Source organism: Miscanthus floridulus, chromosome 16 (assembly GCF_019320115.1).
Source record: "Miscanthus floridulus cultivar M001 chromosome 16, ASM1932011v1, whole genome shotgun sequence".
Classification (NCBI taxonomy): Eukaryota; Viridiplantae; Streptophyta; class Magnoliopsida; order Poales; family Poaceae; genus Miscanthus; species Miscanthus floridulus.
This window is the reverse complement of record NC_089595.1, coordinates 3,338,844-3,358,842: the sequence shown is the minus strand read 5'-3', so window position 1 is coordinate 3,358,842 and position 19,999 is coordinate 3,338,844. Positions and strand designations below refer to the sequence as shown.

Sequence of the window (19,999 nt, the reverse complement as noted above, 5' to 3'; positions counted from 1 at the left end):
AACCGGGACTAAAGGTATACTTTTACTCCCGGTTGGTGGCTCCAACTGGGAGTAAATGTCTACTCCCGAGCTGTGGCTGCGCCCGGGGTTGGAAAGTTACCTTTAGTCCCGGTTGGAGCCACCAACCGGGACTAAAGGTCCCTCCTTTATATATCCCGGCCGTCTCCTTCCTCCCCGAGCCCGAGCTCAGCACATTTTGAAGCTCACTGCAATAGTGTTCTTGCTTCCTCCCTCCCTCCATTGTTCCTCCATCCATTCTTCGATTCCTCCGTCGATTTCTTCGATTTCTCCGTCGATTCTGCAGTTGTAAAGGTTACCAATCTCATACTCTCATTTTTCACCATTGTCTTGTCTCATTTTGTTCACTATATATATGGTTCTTTATTGTGGTTTTTTTCATTTGTAATCAATTTGAGCTCAAAATCACTTCAAGCTTGCATATTTACATGAAAGAAGGTTAAAGTAGCTAGTTGAACTTGCGGACCGTGTTCATCTCGGCGACCGTACTTTTTATTTTAACTTTTTATGAAATAAAAAACTTAGAAAATAGTTAGAAAATTATAGAAAATCCGTACTAGTTGAACTTGCGGACCATGTTCAGCTCGGAGAGCATGTTCTCTGTCGAGCGGTAACGGACATCAAGGAGGAGCTTTGATTCTACGAGGGAGAGCGACAATGGTCGTGGAAGACCATGTTCCCTTCCTCGTAGAATCGGAGCTCTTCCTTGACCAAGTACGGTGCAGTCCGGTGGAGAAATGCTCGCCGAGATGATCACGTAAGCAAGTTCAACTAGTACGGATGATTATTTATTCACATGTCCCGATATCGTCGCAGTAGTCTGTCAATCACCGTACTTTTTATTTTAACTTTTTATGAAATGAAAAACTTAGAAAATAGTTAAAAAATTATAGAAAATCCGTACTAGTTGAACTTGCGGACCGTGTTCAGCTAGGCGAGCATGTTCTCTGTCGAGCGGTAACGGACATCAAGGAGGAGCTTTGATTCTACGAGGGAGAGCGACAACGGTCGTGGAAGACCATGTTCCCTTCCTCGTAGAATCGGAGCTCTTCCTTGACCAAGTACGGTGCCGTCCGGTGGAGAAATGCTCGCTGAGATGATCACGTAAGCAAGTTCAACTAGTACGGATGGTTATTTATTCACATGTCCCGATATCGTCGCAGTAGTCTGTCAATCACCGTACTTTTTATTTTAACTTTTTATGAAATGAAAAACTTAGAAAATAGTTAGAAAATTATAGAAAATCAGTACTAGTTGAACTTGCGGATCGTGTTCAGCTCGGCGAGCATGTTCTCTGTCGAGCGGTAACGGACATCAAGGAGGAGCTTTGATTCTACGAGGGAGAGCGACGACGGTCGTGGAAGACCGTGTTCCCTTCCTCGTAGAATCGGAGCTCTTCCTTGACCAAGTACAGTGCCGTCCGGTGGAGAAATGCTCGCCGAGATGATAACGTAAGCAAGTTCAACTAGTACGGATGGTTATTTATTCACATGTCCCGATATCGTCGCAGTAGTCTGTCAATCACCGTACTTTTTATTTTAACTTTTTATGAAATGAAAAACTTAGCAAATAGTTAGAAAATTATAGAAAATCCGTACTAGTTGAACTAGCGGACCGTGTTCATTTCGGCGAGCATGTTCTCTGCCGAGCGGTAACGGACGTCAAGGAGGAGCTTTGATTCTACGAGGGAGAGCGGCAACGGTTGTGGAAGACCGTGTTCCCTTCCTCGTAGAATTGGAGCTCTTCCGTGGCCAAGTACGGTGCCATCCGGTGGAGAAATGCTCGCCGAGATGATCACGTAAGCAAGTTCAACTAGTACGGATGGTTATTTTTTAAAACATGTTTTTGAGCTATAGTGTATTAAAAATGAGTATAGAGAGAAGATGGCAACTGCTTCATTGTTTAGAGATATAGATAATTTTATAGTTTCTTAATTTTATTTATTTATAAAATGAGAAATTTATAGTGTATTAAAAAATGAGTTTAGAGAGTAGATGGCAACTGCTTCCGGGTCCTCGGCCTCTCATGGGTTTCCAAAGCGACTTAGGCCGGGCCTCCCTCTCATTCCATGCGGCAAGTGTCGTGATGAGACGAAGATTGTGATGGAGTACCGAGTGAAGAAGGAGGGTCCCAACAAGGATCGTATCTTCTACAAGTGTCCGGATCACAATGTGAGTTATTTTATCGTATTTAATGATTATGGTTAGTTTATACCTATTTTCATGATGGTTGTGATTAAAGTTCTAATTTTTTGTTTTAATTTCAGTGGGATGGTAGTGGACGATGTTCAGGCTTCTACTGGGAGGAAGAGTATGTTGAACTCGTGCAAAAATATCTTGCACAACAGGCAGATACGGTGGCTAATGAGGCAGTGATCCAGCCGAAGAAGCCCAAAGATGTTGCACAATCAGGGGATCTATCTGTTTTAGTTGAGATTGGTCGTGAAATCCTTGTGCTCCTGAAATGTATTTTAGCTTTAGTTCTTTTAGTTGTAGTTGGGATTGTCTACATTGTAGCGATGCTTTCATAAATTTGTACCTTTTGTGGTGGCACACATGTTGTATAAATAATTAATTATGATCTAGGTTTTAATATGGTATTTATGTCATGTAATGCAGATGAGCCGGCATTGGATGTACAATGCTGATCGCCGCTCCCAAGAGTTCATTGACGGCGTGCATTCTTTGTTACGTGCGGCCGAGGCAAACAAACGTGACGGTTTCATGTGCTGCCCATGTGCCATATGTAAGAATACGGTGGAATATCCTTGCTCAAGGACTCTTCATTAACACTTGTTCAAGTCGGGTTTCATGCCAAACTATATTTATTGGACAAAGCACGGAGAAACCGGTGTTGTAATGGAAGAAGGTGAAGAAGAACAATGGGACGACAATGATATTATTCCCGATGGTGCGTGCTTCAATGATACTGCAATCGAGAAGATACATGCATGTCCTAATGACTGCATGCTGTACCATGGCAAAGAGTACGAGAAATTGGATGCATGCCTGGTATGCCATGCATCGCGGTATAAGATCAGACGAGATGACCCTGGTGATGTTGAGGGCGAACGTCCACGGAAGAAAATCCCTGCCAAGGTTATGTGGTATGCTCCTATAATACCACGCTTGAAACGTCTATTCAGAAACAAAGAACATGCAAAATTGTTGCGATGGCACAAAGAAGACCGTAAGGTAGACAATATGTTGAGACACCCTGCTGATGGGTCCCAGTGGAGAGCAATCGACAGAGAATTCCTAGAGTTTGCAAATGACACAAGAAACTTAAGGTTTGCTTTAAGTACAGATGGTATCAATCCTTTTGGAGAGCAGAGCAATAGTCATAGCACTTGGCCTGTTACTCTAAGTATCTACAACCTTCCTCCTTGGTTATGCATGAAGCGAAAGTTCATTATGATGCCTGTGCTCATCCAAGGCCCGAAGCAACCTGGCAATGACATCGATGTGTACCTGAGACCACTTATTGACGAACTTCTCATTTTGTGGAATAAAGAAGGTGTACGTGTGTGGGATGAGTACAAACAGGAACACTTTGATCTGCGAGCATTGTTGTTCGTAACAATCAATGATTGGCCTGCTCTAAGTAATCTTTCAGGACAGTCAAACAACGGATATAATGCATGCACACACTGCTTCGGTGATATTAGAGGTGTATTCTTAAAAAAATGTCGAAAGGTCGTGTACCTTGGCCATCATCGATTTCTTCCTGCAAATCACCACGTAAGAAAGAAAGGCAAGCATTTTAAAGGGAAGGCAGACCACCTGACCAAGCCTCGCAACCGAACCGGTGAGGATGTACTCGATATGGTCAATGATGTGAAAGTCGTCTTTGGAAAAGGACATGGCAGCCAACCTGTTCCGAACGACGCTAACGGTCATGCACCCATGTGGAAGAAGAAGTCCATATTTTGGGACCTACCCTATTGGCAAGTCCTAGAGGTCCGTAGCTCGATCGATGTGATGCACCTAACAAAGAATCTTTGTGTGAACCTGCTAGGCTTCATGGGTATGTATGGAAAGCCTAAGGACACATTTGAAGCACGATAGGACCTGCGTTGTTTGAGAGAAAGAGACAACCTGCATCCAGAGAAGACAGATGATGGACGCCATTACTTACGTCCTGCCAGCTACACTCTAAGCAAAGAGGAGAAGGAAATCATGTTTGAATGCTTAAACAACATCAAGGTACCATCTGGATTCTCCTCGAATATAAAGGGTATTATAAATGTGCCAGAGAAGAAATTCTGTAACTTAAAGTCCCATGACTATCACGTTCTCATGACGCAATTACTTCCAGTTGCATTAAGAGGAATTCTACCTCCAAATGTACGTCTAGCCACCGTGAAGCTATGTGCATTCCTCAATGCAATTTCTCAGAAGGCAATTGATCCAACTGATCTAGCTAAACTACAGAATGATGTGGTTCAATATCTCGTCAGCTTTGAGTTGGTGTTCCCTCCTTCCTTCTTTGATATCATGACACACCTCCTAGTTCACCTAGTCAAGGAGATTTTCATTCTTGGTCCTATGTTCCTACACAACATGTTCCCCTTAGAGAGATTCATGGGAGTCCTGAAGAAATATGTTCACAACCGTGCTCGCCCAGAAGGAAGCATCGCCAAGGGCTATGGAATAGAAGAGGTCATTGAGTTCTGTGTTGACTTTATTCCCGACCTTGACTCGATTGGTGTTCCTGAATCGAGACACGAGGGGAGACTAATCGGAAAGGGGACACTAGGGAGGAAAACATATATTGGTACGGAGGATGATTATTTCAATAAAGCGCACTACACAGTTCTACAGAACTCCTCTTTGGTAGATCCGTATATTGAAACACACAAGGATCTCTTATGATCCGAGTTTCCAGGGAAGACTGAAGCTTGGATTACGCGTAAGCACATGGAAACTTTCGGCGGTTGGTTGCGAAAAAAATGTCAAGGTGATGAGAGCATCCATGAGTAACTGTATTTATTGGCTATGCAACCATCATGGCATATCGTAACATACAAAGGGTACGAGATAAATGGGAACATATTCTACACAGTAGCCCAAGATAAAAGGAGTACCAACCAAAACAGTGGTGTCCGCATAGATGCCACAGACCCGAATGGGAATAAGCAGACATATTATGGCCGCATAGATGAAATATGGGAACTAGAATATGCACCTACTTTGAAGATCCCATTGTTCAAGTGCCAATGGGTCAAGGTGACCGGAGGCGGGGTAACAGTAGACAACGAGTATAGAATGACAACAGTAGACCTTAGTAATATTGGGTACAAAGACGAACCATTCGTCCTTGCCAAGGATGTGAATCAGGTGTTCTATGTCAATGATATGTCTACCAAACCAAAAAGAGGGAAAAACGATAATGACTCAACCAAAGAGTCAAAGCGCCACATAGTTCTTTCAGGGAAAAGAGTCATCGTGGGAATCGAGGACAAGTCGGACATGTCAGAAGATTATGAAAAGTATGACCGAATTCTGCCCTTCAAAGTGAACAAAGACCCTAGCATCTTGGTAAATGATGAGGACACTCCTTGGTTATGACGCGATCATAACCAAGGGACATACATAAAGAAGAAGTTCACTGTTGTGCCCACTTGATGATATAGTGATTTAATGTAGTGTGTGTTTGAGATATTATGTAATAATTGTGAATTCAGATGTTTATTATGTCGTGTTTCAAATTAAATCAATGTTTGATTTGGTGGAATTTCTCTCTCGAAAAGTAAAATTAGGATATTGAGTGATGAAAAATTAAAATATTAACGTTAAAATGATGTGAAAAGAAATTTCCTGTCCAAAACCAATAGTTTTAATAATTTTAATTAAACACTACATTTTTGCATTAACGAAATAATAAATATTAGTTACATTATGTTTTACAATTATAACAAAAAATAAAAAAGTTAGGTTATAGATTTTTCCTATGTGCAATAAAGAAAAAGAAAATCCATATTTTTAACAAAATAATTTTATGCCTTTTATTTAATTTACTATGTATTTAACAAGAAAATCCATATTTCTATTAAAAAAGTCTGCTCAAAACAGGCGGAAAACGAAACTGCAGGCCACCTTTACTCCCGGGTGGGAAGCCCACCCGTGAGTAAAGGTGGGCTGCTGTTTCGTGGCCCGCCAAAAAAAACCCCTTTACTCCCGATACGTGTTACCAACCGGGAGTAATGGTATACCTTTACTCCTGGTTGGTAACACGCACCGGGAGTAAAGGGACCTTTACTCCCGGTTGGTAACTCGCACCGGGAGTAAAGACCCTTTACTCCCGGCTGGTGGCTGGCACCGGGAGTAAATCTCCCTGGTATATAACCGCCAGCGCCTAGCGCAGATCGATCCGCTCCTCTTCTTCCTCGTTGAACACCGCCGCCCTCTTCTTCCTCGCGCCGCCGTCCGTTCGCCTTCCATGACACCGCCGCCCTCTTCTTCCTCGTGCGGCCTCCACTGAGCGCCCGTGGCCCTCCTCCGCGCGCGCCCGTGGCCCTCCACCGCGCCCTCCTCCGCGCGCGTCCGAGGCCCTCCACTACCGAGCTCGAGGTGATCAGTTTGTCTCTCTATACATTCTCAGACGGTGGCCGGAAAACTTCAAAAAATGTTATATTTTGCTGTGATACCGAATATAGATGTTCTAAAGTAAATTACAAATGTCCTAGATTTTATATACGCAAATATCATATAAAAATGAAGGAAAACTTCAACGTTTCTTCATTTGTGAACTTTGAATATATAGATATAATATATTAATGTTGCTAAAGTAATATGAGCATTACATATTTTTTCCGGGAAGACTATCTTCAAACTACTTTATATCATAGCATCAGAGACGAAGTACTGTGCCTGTAGAAGAAGAAAATAAATTCTTATCATTTCGGAAATAGTAATGGTTATATTAGCAATAAGACACATATACTTACATTTCATAATGACTTATACTTACATTATCAGCATAGAATTTTCTCATATGATGAATGACTACATGGTTCACATGGTACATAGGATCACAACACGCACCGACATCGCCCCGGCCTGCCTCACATCGTCGTCGTCAGCATGCCGGCCCGCCTCACGTCGTCGTCGTCAGCACACCGGCCCCCGCGCCGACACGTATATATATGTCATTTGTATTCATATGCATGTATATATACGTCGCGGAGCATCGCCGCCCTCGTTCGCCCATGCGTTTCTATGTATACGGCGGAGTGGAGCACCGCCACTCTTGTCACACCGCCCTCTCTCGCGGCCTAGTCAATCAACATTCGTATTATCGTTATCGTTAACGCTAAACAATCACACCAGGGCGAACCGCGCTGTTGATGTCACCGACGTGGTTTGCCCTAGTCACCGACGCAATTCGCCCTCGGCCGTTTATGTATAGCCCTAATTCGCCCTAGTGTGGCGAATTGCGTCCATGACTGAGGGGCAAGATTTAATAATGCATATTGTTCGTAGATTTTACGCATGTAAGCAAAGATATGACGTACTATATATTGGTTTTGTTTTTTGAAGCTAGATGGCCGACCCGAGAAACATGGATGAGGAGGAGTTGATGATGAATTTGATCAACACTGGCACTCAAGTTGCCGGCGATGATGGTGCTAACAATAACGTGCAAGAGGATGCAGATGACGGGAGTCAGTACTTAGCTCTTGAACAAAATGAGCAACAACATATTGGCCAAGTATATATTTTTTATTATTAGCTATATATATTATCATATGTCTTATGTGTGCTCATGACATTAAAAATAATGTTTATGTTTTGTAGCCCTCTGGATCGACATCAACACAACTACAACGAAGAGTAAAAATGTTCGAGGTCCCAAAAAGCCATTAGAGGGCCGCTTCATCATCACGGAGTTCAATGTGGATACAGGCGAACCAGGGGGGCCAAATAAAATGAAATTCGTGCACCACTGTGGTTATCTTGTACGGGACCGGCTCCCGATCAGTACCCGCGAATGGAAGAAGAAGACCAATGCTCCTCATATCAGTTTTGTCTCCGATCGTGACAAGACGTTAATTTGGAATGATGTCTTGGAACATTTCACGCTCCAAACAGATGGTTATGGTGATATAATAGATGGTGATGAATTGAAGGAGCGAGTTAGGGATTGGGCAATGAAGAAGATAGCCACCCAGTTTCAGACTTGGAAGAAACACTTATACACGACGTATGTCAAGAAGAACATAGCACCAGATTTTACTGTCCCAGGCCCGATCTCAAAGCAGAGGCCCTATTGGGATGAGTTTATACAGTACAAGACGTCGGAAGAGGGTGTGAGTCGGGTGATAAAGAACCAACGTAATGCCCAACAGAAGACATACCACCATAACTTGGGATCAGGTGGCTACCCGACTGCCATGAAGAAGTGGAACAAAATGGAAGCAGACCTTCTTGCCAAGGGTATCACACCAGAATCACTCGAGTGGGGAGAGAGTGCAAAGAATTGGTTTTTCGCTCATGGGGGAACACTGGACCAGGAGACAGGGAAGTGCGTTTATGGCGCAAGACTGCAAGAAGTAGCAGAAAGATTGTTTTATGCTCAGAGAGCTACTGCTAGTGGTGCGTTCAGGCCCAACAGAGAGAAGGATGAACTCACATACGCCATCGGGACTATTGAACACGGTGGCCGAACTAGAGGCAAAGGAAGTGTCTCATGGGAGCATGGATTCCCTCAGGACAGACCTTCCTACAGAAGCCGCCAGAGAAAGAAGGAAGAAGAGGCACAGCGGCTCCAGAGGTTGGAGGAAGCGGTGCGTGAAGCACAGGAGCGGGAAAAAAACCTTGAAGCGAGAATGCAGGAGGAAATCAGAAGGCAAGTGCAAATAGCAGTGAGTGCAAGCAAGCAGACATCAGAGCCAGGAATCAATATTAGCCAATCTATTCAGTTGAAAAGCAGCTGCGCTTCCACAGAGATACCAAATCAAGGGGACACAGGACTGCGCTTCCCTGTGGATGACGTCACTGAACCTTTTACATCGTGTGAGCTACACATTCCGAAGGGGAATTCCACAATCAAGGTGGCTATCGGTCTTGTTAATCCTATCGACCAAACCAAGACACCAAGGATTCATGGGAATATAATCCAAGAAGGATATGCTACCATCTCGGTAGATAAAGCTAAAAAAGGTTTTAGTGATTTGCCTCTTGACATTCCTGGAGGTGATGGCGAGAAGACTCTAGGAGAAGCAGAGAAGACCTTCATTCTATGGCGCAAGCGCTACATCATCATTCCTGGGATGTCGCCTCCACCTCCTCCTGAACTACCTCACCATAGGTGCGGATGAAAACACTACATCATTAATTTATATTGGCTTAAATAATTAACAATCTGCTCATAATAATATGTCATTCCTTTTTTTGTAGCAGATCCTCCCCCAACCTAAATCCAATTGTTCAATCGCCAGATCATCATAGTGCTCTGTACAATGACAATGTGTTGGAAGGCAAGGCTGCATCCACACCATCTCCAAGGAGGTCTCCAACGCCGCAGCCGCCACTTCCAAGGAGGTCTCCAACGCCGCTGCCACCACCTCCAAGGAGGTCTCCAACGCCTCCCCCGCCCCTGCCTACCAGGAAGCCAAGTACCAAGAGGCCAGCCCCGCAAACGAAGAACCAGTCCCCGCCGGCAAAGAAAGCCACCGTGAAACCAAGGGCTATTCCCAAAATAATATCTAAACAGAAGGAAGAAGTAACTGATGCATATAAAAAAGATATGTCCAGATTCTGTGACAAACTTAAAAAGAATCAAGAAGCAAGGAGAAACCCGGAGAAACCGTACTTCTTCGTAGCTCTAGATATTCTAAGAAAAAAGGTGGCTTCTTACCAGCAACAACAGCGAGAATCTCGTAAGCCATCCAAATCAACGTTAACGGACTATGACCGCACTCTCACCAAGTCAATTGAGGCGGCACAGAAAAAGAAGCGGGCAGGGAAAGGAGTTGCCCAACTCGGACAACAAGCGCACCAATCAGTCCCCCCGCTAGTTGTTGGTAATGAATATGGTTCGAATTTAGGATTAATGCATCATGCAAACATACCTCCGGATGTCGATTTGGATCACCTTGGTGAATTTATTGATGAGACTGGTCTCGACCTTTACCAGATGTTTGGTGATGGAAACTTTGAGAGTGCGGCGGAGGTTGATATTTGGAAGAAAAAATTTGTACTAGGCCAGAGTCTATACAACCCTCAAGCCTTATCTGATCTGGGGACGCAAATGTACCTGCTAAATAAGTGGTACATGCAGGCGTCTACCGGTGGAGACTTCTGCGTTGGTGTCAGAATTAGAGACGAACATTGGTTCCATGGCGATGATGTTATGTATGTTGACTTTGCAGAATTTCATCAACTATGCCACCTGACCTCTTTGGACAAAGTTATCATTAGCTGCTATTGCCTGTAAGTAATAATTCTTTCGATCTATTATTAAACTCATCATATGTGTGTATATGCATATAAATTATCCTAACAAGTACTATATATATGCAGATTTACAATGACAGAGCTCAGAAAGGAAGGCTGCAATGAAATTGGTTTTGTTGATCCCCATATAGTATTCAAAGACCCAGTTACTCCAAAGACTAATTGGAAGTCTGAGTCAGAGAGTAACATCATGAACTTCTTAGTGAACCAACGCCACAAGAAGGATATACTCTTTCCCTACAACTTTAAGTGAGTGTTAATAATATCGATCATCCTTAATGGCTCATATGTTGATTCTAGTTAATTAATGAGTGTTATTCGTTATATCCTATAAACACATGCAGCAATCACTGGATATTGATGGACATCGATCTGGTGAAAAGTCACTTGATAATCTATGACTCGATGAGAAAACCACAACAAGACTACCAAGATATGATAGATATTATCCAGAGGTAATTTCGGTATCTCTAGCAACTATATATACACACAAACATGATGATTAACTATATCTGATGACGTGGTAAATTTTTTATTGGGCAGTGTTTGGAAAACCTTTATTGAGAAGCAACACATGGAAAAATACAAAGCGCCACTGAATGTAATCCCTTTGAAAGTAAGTCCCCTGAATCGCATCATCTTTATTAATTAAACATATAGCTTTCACCAGATCACCAGATTGGATGACAAATCTTTTTTCTCGTAAAGTGGTGTCTGAGGCAGGAACAGGGGAACAACTACTGTGGTTACTATGTTTGCAAGTTTATCAAGGTGGTCTCCCAAAGAACTCCTACAGAGAGACTCAAAGTACGTTAAAAATAAACTATATATTCATTTAATTATTATTATTGATTGTGTTACTATGTCTTTATATATATATATATATATATATATATATATATATATATATATATATATATCTTTTTTGTACATATATTAATTTATTTTCCTTTAATTCAAACCTGTAGGCTCGATGGTTGGAGGAAAAGGTCATACGGCAAGACCAAATCAAAGCAATTCAAGAGTCTATAGCCGGATTTTTTAATGAGCAGGTCATCGATTCCAAGGGCGAGTTCTACTTCGACCCAACACTGCCATTGAAGCCAAGCTAGAGGATGAGAGGAAACTTGTTATATCACAACAACTGTAATGCAATCTTTTGTAATATATGCACATGAAATAATATAATGTAAAATACACATATGCATGCATGCATGTAAATATATATATATATATATATATATATATATATATATATATATGATGCATGCATGCATATATATATATATATTTCTATGCTTGAATTGTGTAATTTAATACGTTCATTGTGCTTGAACCGAAACATACTATACACGCGTATAAATGTATAATTAGCAGCGTGCAATACGACTTCGAAAACCTATTTTGAAAAGAAAACAAAAAAATGAAAAGAAAAGAAAAAAGAAAAAAAACCTTTAGTCCCGGTTCGTATTACCAACCGGGACTAAAGGGTGCCGGCCATCGTGGCATGTCAGGAGGCACCTTTAGTCCCGGTTGGTGTTACCCACCGGGACTAAAGGTCCCCCTTTAGTCCCGGTTCCTGACCCGGGACTAAAGGACCACCCTTTAGTCCCAGATGCTTGCTCCCGGGTGGGGAACCGGGACTAGAGGGGGTTCCCCACCAGGAGTAAAGCTCTGTTGTCTACCAGTGAACATATGTTTGGGTTTTGAATGTTTTTTGGGTCATACCACAAGGTACTTTTTACAACTGTTCATAGTGTTACCGGGAGATACCACTATCTTGTTAGCTAACGGAAACAGGGGATGACAGATTCAAGTTTAATATATACTCACTTCATCGGTATAAACATTGTAGATTTGAATTGAAGAGTCCTCCCTTCCAATAGCTATGATGTTATTGTCTAGCGGGTAGAATGCAAGGAAAGTTGCAGCAGGTGGAGGTGCCATGAAAGTAGTCTCGACCTATGAGAGATTCCACGAAATCAGTGAAGCCAAAGAAAGGCCATGGTGCAACTACGAAATAAACCTTATTTTACAGACGTAGTCATGCATGATTTGTAAGAGATCAATCATGGAATTAACTACTTATTGTTATAGACAACTGAAGAAGACATACCTCGAATGTATTCATGTTGAACAATGAGACTTTGCCACCAGAAGCAGAAATTAAATAAGCTTCATTTTTTTTATAGTGCAGTGCAGGCTGTTGCTTTCTCAGGGTCGTTGCCATCAGTAGTGTCGTTTGTCATTAGAATGCCATTTTCCGGTTGCCATAATACAGGTGGAACAAATTTGGATCGCAAACAAAAAGTTGTGATGGATGGTTTTCAAAAAACAACTAAACAGAACTGTAGTGTTGAAATAAAAAAAAAGAGAGCTAGTGGTCAGGTCTAACCTTCCCACGTGGATTATTGGCACTGCGCTCCCATTTCCACAGCTTATGAACAGCATTGGAGCTGAGAGCCAAAAGTCCCACCCCAGCATCATCTTTGTAAAGCAAGCGAACAACCTTCGAAGAAAACAAATAAAGCACAATGCTTATCAGAATTGTATCACTGCTCTGAATATAACCATAACTGTCTTAAATTCAACCGAACCGTTCAGTGCGTGCTATGTCACGAAAATCATAAGCACATGAGCAGATATTGCTGTGTGATATTTCTCGCATTAAATAGAAGATGTACATGCAAACGTTGTTGAACATACTTTGCTTGAAGAAGATGCTGCCGGATCTTCTGGCATACGAAAGATTTGAATATGTCCTGAGCCAACTATGTCCGCCAACTTCCATGCCTTAATTATTAACTCAGGAGCTCTTCTAATTTCCATTAAAGCCTACATTTGTTCGATACAGTTTGGAAATAAATATATTGAATTGCAACAAAAACGGAAAAAAGTTGTTACACACTCAGCTGGCCACTCATGAGTTCCCTGTCGTCGTACGAACACAATATAGACATGGGCCCTATAGACATTCCAAAACTGACTCCTTTTCCTTACATTTTTAAGGTCCTTCGGTTTCAGTAATTAGGCATCACACTTCATATTGTTAATTTGTGGCGCAAGCCACCAAACGCGACCGACCAGTCACTACGCCAGATTTGCATATCACTGCCGACCTCATCACTGCCGGATTTGTGAGAACCGGCAGTGATGTACCTTCACTGCCGGTTATGAGCTTGAAAATGAAAAAATGATTGGGGCTGGGCTAAAACCGGAAGTGAAGCACCACATCACAGCCGGTTTGTGGCTTGAACCGGCAGTGTTTTGGCGGCCACTCGTCACTGCCGGTTTAAGCCAAGAGCCGACAGTGATTGGGCTCTATCACTGTCGGTTCGAGCCAAGAACCGACGATGATAAGCCTACAACATAAAAAGGCTGCAGCCGTCCTCTCCTTCCTCCTCTCTTCCATCCCGAGAAAAGAGGCGCGCGTTTGGGCCCTTTCCTCCATTGTTGCGGCTGCTCTTCACCATGAAGCTAGTGCTTGGATTTTGAAGAATGGCTTGATCTTTTTGCTTTAAGGTTAGTAACAAGCATCCACTACTTTGATTTTGTTGCTTAATTAGCTTCGTTTTGATGACTATATTTCTTGATTCTCATTCTAGTTCTTTCTCCATTTTAGAGAGCACTTTTACAATTGGACATTTGTGCAAGGCTCAAATTGTGGTGAATCTATCATCCAAACGGTTGATGTCTATGAACACATTTAAATTCCTAGCTAATTATTCCATGGTGGTCAAGATCATCATTGTTAGTATGTGATGCTATAATTAGTTCTTAGAAGTAGAGTAGAATAGATGTTCTTCATTATTGTGCAATAATTGTTTTTTACTACGATTTTCAATTTACAGGGCCGGGGCTACCAATTTCAATTTTCCAATAATTAGTGTACAATAATATTTTCCAAAAATGGTACTTTCGAGCTACAATTGTTGTTCATGAAACTCGATTTCTTATAAATTATTTGTAATTACTGTCTCAGTATTTTTTTGTGCAGAGATGGATCGAGAGTGGATGCATCTGTCCTGAACGGACAAAGGGCGGTACATGCATGGCGTCAGCCAGTTTATCACCGATGCCAAAGCCCATGCTGGGAATAGGAACCCTGTCTTCTGCCCATGCAAAGATTGTAAGAATCAAAGGAACTTTCGTCAAATTGAGTCTATACGATCGCACTTGATTACCAGGGGATTCATGCCAAACTATACGATATGGACTATGCATGGTGAGGTTGGTGTGAATGTTCTATAGAAAAATGATGATGATGTGGACATGCCTGACGTAGGCATCCACGATGCTGATACGGAACTCAGTGTCAATACGGAACATATGGCCACAGTTAATAATGTGTTTAGGAACACGCTAGCTGATGACACCGAGGATAACGATGGTATTTCTCAGCTGCTACGTAATGTAGAGACCGGATATCTTAGTGAAAGATAGCTGAGAAAGCTAGAGAAAATGAGACAAGATGGCAAAACGCCATTGTATTGGAATTATCCAATGAGCAAACTGGAAGCCGACATCATGCTGTTAGAGTTCAAATCGACAAACGGATTGAGCGATAAAGGCTTCGATAAGTTGTTAGGTATAATAAGGAAAATGCTCCAAAAAAAAACAAGTTGCCAGAAAAGACATACTTGTCCAAGCAAATGATCTGCCCCATCGGCCTCGAGGTTGAAAAAAATCCACGGGTGTTCCAATGATTGCATATTATACCGTGGAGAAAAATACAAAGACTTGGACAAGTGCCCCAAGTGTGAAGCTCCACGATACAAGGAAGGGCCGTCAGATGAGGGTACCAATACCAAAGGAGGTCCCGTAAAGGTCGTTTGGTGTTTCCCTATAGCTCCCTAGGTGCATAGGTTGTTTGCATGTGCAAAGTCAGCCAAGCTGTTGCACTGGCATGGCGAAGAGCGTAAGAAAGATATAATGATGAGGCACCCCGCCGATGGGCATGACTGGAGGACTATCAATACTATGTTCTATAAGGACATCGGTGGAGAGGTAAGGCACCTTTGGTTTGCTTTGAGCACAGATACAATGAATCCTTTCGACCAAGTTAGAAGCAATCATAGCACCTGGCCAGTGACGCTCTGTATATACAACCTTCCACCTTGGGTCTATATGAAGCGGTCGTACATCCAGATGCCACTACTGATCCAAGGGCCAAGACAACCTGGGAATGACATTGATGTGTTTTTGGAACCAGTGATCGATGAACTAGTGGAGATGTTTGAAAAGGGTGTACCAGATGTTTGGGACGAGTACAAAAAGGAACATGTCACGATCAAGGGAGTACTTATCACTACAATCACCGACCTGCTAGGTCGAGGTTCGTTGTCCGGAGAGAAGACAAAATGCTATATTAGATGTGTCGAGTGCTTGGATGACACCAATGCGGTAAATCTGCTAAATAACTCAAAGATAGTTTATATGGGACACCGTAGGTTCCTACCTAAGGATCACCCTTACTGCAGGAACAGAAAAGATTTCAATTGTACTATTGAGAAACGCTTAGCTCCAAAATATCGAGACAGGCCTGCGATACTTTGAGAACTCAACAAACTGGAGGTTGTCCTTGGGAAGGGGACAATGCAGTAGCAGCGCCTGATGGGAGCGTTTGGAAGAAAAATTAGTTTTCTAAAAACTACCTTACTGGCCATTTCTGAGTGTACACCACTGTCTTGATCCCATGCACATCACTAAAAACGTGTGCGCTAACACTCTTAACACCTTGATGGACACTGGGGGACATCGAAGGATTCACTAGCCACACGCCTGGACATTCCGGTGTTGTATTGGTCTCAAACTGTTTCTTAGGCTTGCACGTGCCACGTGTGAAGGAAACACCTAGTTTGGGATTTTTCGGAGATTTTTCTGAGGTTTAATTGAATTTCCGCGCTACGACACCGATTAATTATAGGTTGAACTGAGTCTACCCATGAAAAAATCCGGAATGGTGCCAAACTTTTACATAGGCGCTAATGTGCCCTAGGGATAAGAAATTTGTGGAGGTGGATGAAAAAATCTATTGGGTCCAAGATGAAATTCACCCTCTTTTATCTCATTCAGCACATAGAAAAATATAATAAATAAGAAAACTAATCAGAAAAACCTAAGATCCTGTGTGGGGTCTTAATTTGGATGTACAAGCTTGCCAAAAAATTTCAAGCCATTTCGATGTAGGAATACATATGCTTCTATTTATTCAGTATATAAAAGAAATTTTTTAATATATATAAACATCAATGTCGGTTTCAAAAAACCAGCATTGATGAGAAGAAACTGAAAGTGATGCTGGTTATCACTATTGGTTTATTTTGAAAACCGACAGTGATATATAAAAAATTAAAAAAATTGTGCCAGCCCTCGGGTTCGAGCTGGGGTCTCGGGCTGCAGAGTTCAGAGACTTAACCACTAGGATGTGTGCCAAGGGTTATTTATTTTTTCTTTTTGACCTTTAGGTCGCTTAATAAATTATACAATTAAACCAAAAAAAATTGGGCCACCTGGGATTCGAACACGGGTCTCGGGGGTTAAGTTGCAGGGTTTTAACCATTGAGCTAGTCAGAGGTATTCGAAAGGAATGGAAAAGATAACTTACTTATGCTGTAACCGCTACACCGAAATTACTGCCGGTTTAAAGAATGGCCCGGTAGTGATATTTCTTCATCACTGTCGGTTTATACTTACAACCGGCAGTGATGAGCCATTTCCTGAAGTAATTTAATAATTTATAAAATTGAACAAAAAAATTTGGGCCGCCTGGGACTCGAACACAGGTCTCGGGGGCTAAGTTGAGGGGTCTTAACTATTGTGCCAGTCAGAGGAGTTCGAAAGAAAAAGAAAAGTTATCCTACTTAATACCTAACTGCTACACTACATCACTACCAGTTTGGGGAATGACCTGGTAGTGATGTACCCCCATCACTGTCGGATTATAATCAGAACCGGCAGTGATGATCTATTTCCTGAAGTAATTTAATAATTTATAAAATTGAACAAAAAAATTTGGGCCACCTGGGACTCGAACACGGGTCTCGAGGGCTAAGTTGAGGGATCTTAACCGTTGAGCCAGTCGGAGGAGTTCGAAAGAAAATGAAAAGTTATCCTACTTAACACCTAACTGCTACACCACATCACTACGGTTTGGGGAATGACCCAGCAGTGATGTACCCCCATCACTGTCGGTTTATAATCAGAACCGGCAGTGATGAGCTACTGGTATAAAAGAGGCGTGGGTTGAAATTATCCAAATTCATTTCAACCCCACCCCAACCCCTCCCCCCGCACCACCGGAGCACCGCCCCACGCCGTTCACCGCCCCACACCGAAGCACCGCCCCACGCCATCCACCGCCCCAAGCCGGAGCACCGTGCCGTCCATGCCCTCGTTCCTCGTCCATGATGCCGGCCGTGCCCCTCCTAATCCACGCCTACACTCCCACCACCGAGGCCTTCAGGAGCGCGCGGACTGCTGCTTTCCCACCCCCACGGTGAGTTCGTGGCTCACTGCCTGCTGTGTCTGATGAAATGTCCCACGGTGTTGTTGCTTACTTGAATCAGTAGAGGTGTTGCTATGAATCAGTAGAGGTGTTGCTGCTTACTTGAATCCAGTAATACTTATTTTGGGGGAACATTTGTGTAACACATTTTTACCAATTCACTTCTAAGAAAAAAGTTGACTTATGTCTACATTAAGTGACGGTATGTGATTATGTTTCTTGGCTATTCGTGTACTGCTGGTTATGGACAAAGGTTTGCCTCCCTATTGTTAGAAATCTAAAGAAGTAAATTTTGAAAGGAGGTTGTGTGCTGTGTTTGTCAACACAACAATTCAGACCTAAATAGGGACGCAAGTGAGGTTATAGTTATTCAAATATGTTTCAATTTATCTAGAGGATTTGTTCATGTTGAACACACATTAAATTATCTCGTGCTTGCTGAGGATCTGGTCTAATAGAAGAACATGTGCTTTAGCAACCAACCTAATGTGAAGTTTGTGAATACTAAGGCAAAATCAATGGTTCTAATTTGTAAATAAGGAACAAGAGTAGTGTAGATTCGAATTAAGTGTCACTAGTAGAGATTTGTTCCTTATTACTTTGAGGTGCTTTTACTTTAAGATCTAGAACTCCCTTTTTGATGTATGGAAACAGTTTCCATATCTAGAACTTCCTTGTACCATTCCCAAGAGCACCCCTGTTACAGGCTAGGGTGTCCATGCCTGTCCAAAGTAAAGTATGCTTGCTTACTTGAGAAATTCACATGAGCACCCCTGTTGCTAACTATTAACCAATGACATATGATGTTGCATGCTAGCAAGTATGATTACTAAACCACATTGATCTCCGAATAATAAACAGTCCCATTATTGAGGTAAATTTTTATCATGTCAAGGATAAAGAACATTAAATAGATTTAGTTTGGCCATATAACTTGAATAATAACTCTTGTTCAGTGAGTTACCATTACCACTTACCACATGCCTAATTTACTTAAATGTATAGGCAACCATAGCATGGTATGTAGTGCATGTTGGTCACATGCCTGGGATTTATGGAACCTGGGAAGATTGCTATGCTCAAGTCAATCGCTACCCTGGTAATTTGCACAAAAAGTACAACCTAGAAGCTGAAGCTTTGAGGGCCTACTATAGTCATCCGGCCTACCTTGCAAACCATGGGCAACCGGCCTACTATGGTCCAATGAATACAAACCATGGCCATCCGCTGGCACTGGAGATTGAAGAGAAGCCACCCGCTGGAGATGTGAAGATTAGGAGAATTGCTCCTTGGTCTTGGAAAGATGTCATGCTTTTATTTATGGCTATGGTCATTGCTTTTCTTATTTAGAAGTTGATGTAGGCTTAGTTTCGTAGAATAGTAGGTGGACTTTGTTGTATGTGGTCAATCAAACAATGAATTTGTTCTAGGTGAACATTTGCTATTATTTGACTTTGTTGTATGTGGACTTATTACTAGACTTTGCATTAAACATATTATATATATATGAACATATGCTATTAGTAGTTGTCCGCAGCCAAAACTATCCACGATCGTGTCACAGCCATGACTCATCGTCGCCTGTTACCCCGTCGCTGAAGAATAGATCGGCAACAAGAAGTGTCTGATATCGCTGGGATGGGAGAGCCGCATGATCCGACAAACGGTGATGGTGTCAATCAGGACAGTGAGAACGAGCAGCCATGGACCCCGTCCGGCCTACTCGATCTGGGTCAAAATGACCAAGATGGCCAGGTAACTTTGGTATCATGTGACTATGTAGCCACACAGGCTAATCAATTGAGAGAGTCATAGCTTACTTGGTGTCTCTAGCAGGAGCCTCCACCGGCCGAGGAGCCAGAGGGTTCGGGTAGCAGGAAGGCCAGATCCAAGCAAGGCGTGTCAAAGATTCCTGTTGGTAGGAATGCACACTGGCACATTACTGAGTTCGATGAATTCAGGGATCCACTCTCACCGCCTATAGCTTTGACCAAATACAAGACTATCCTCGGGT

The 19,999-nt window shown here is 42.4% G+C and overlaps 1 pseudogene; it reads right to left on the bottom strand.

Moving 5' to 3' along the window:
• The window catches only part of LOC136510157 (protein TOPLESS-RELATED PROTEIN 2-like), a 29,088-nt pseudogene that overhangs the window by 3,273 nt on the left and 5,816 nt on the right, over positions 1 to 19,999 (bottom strand).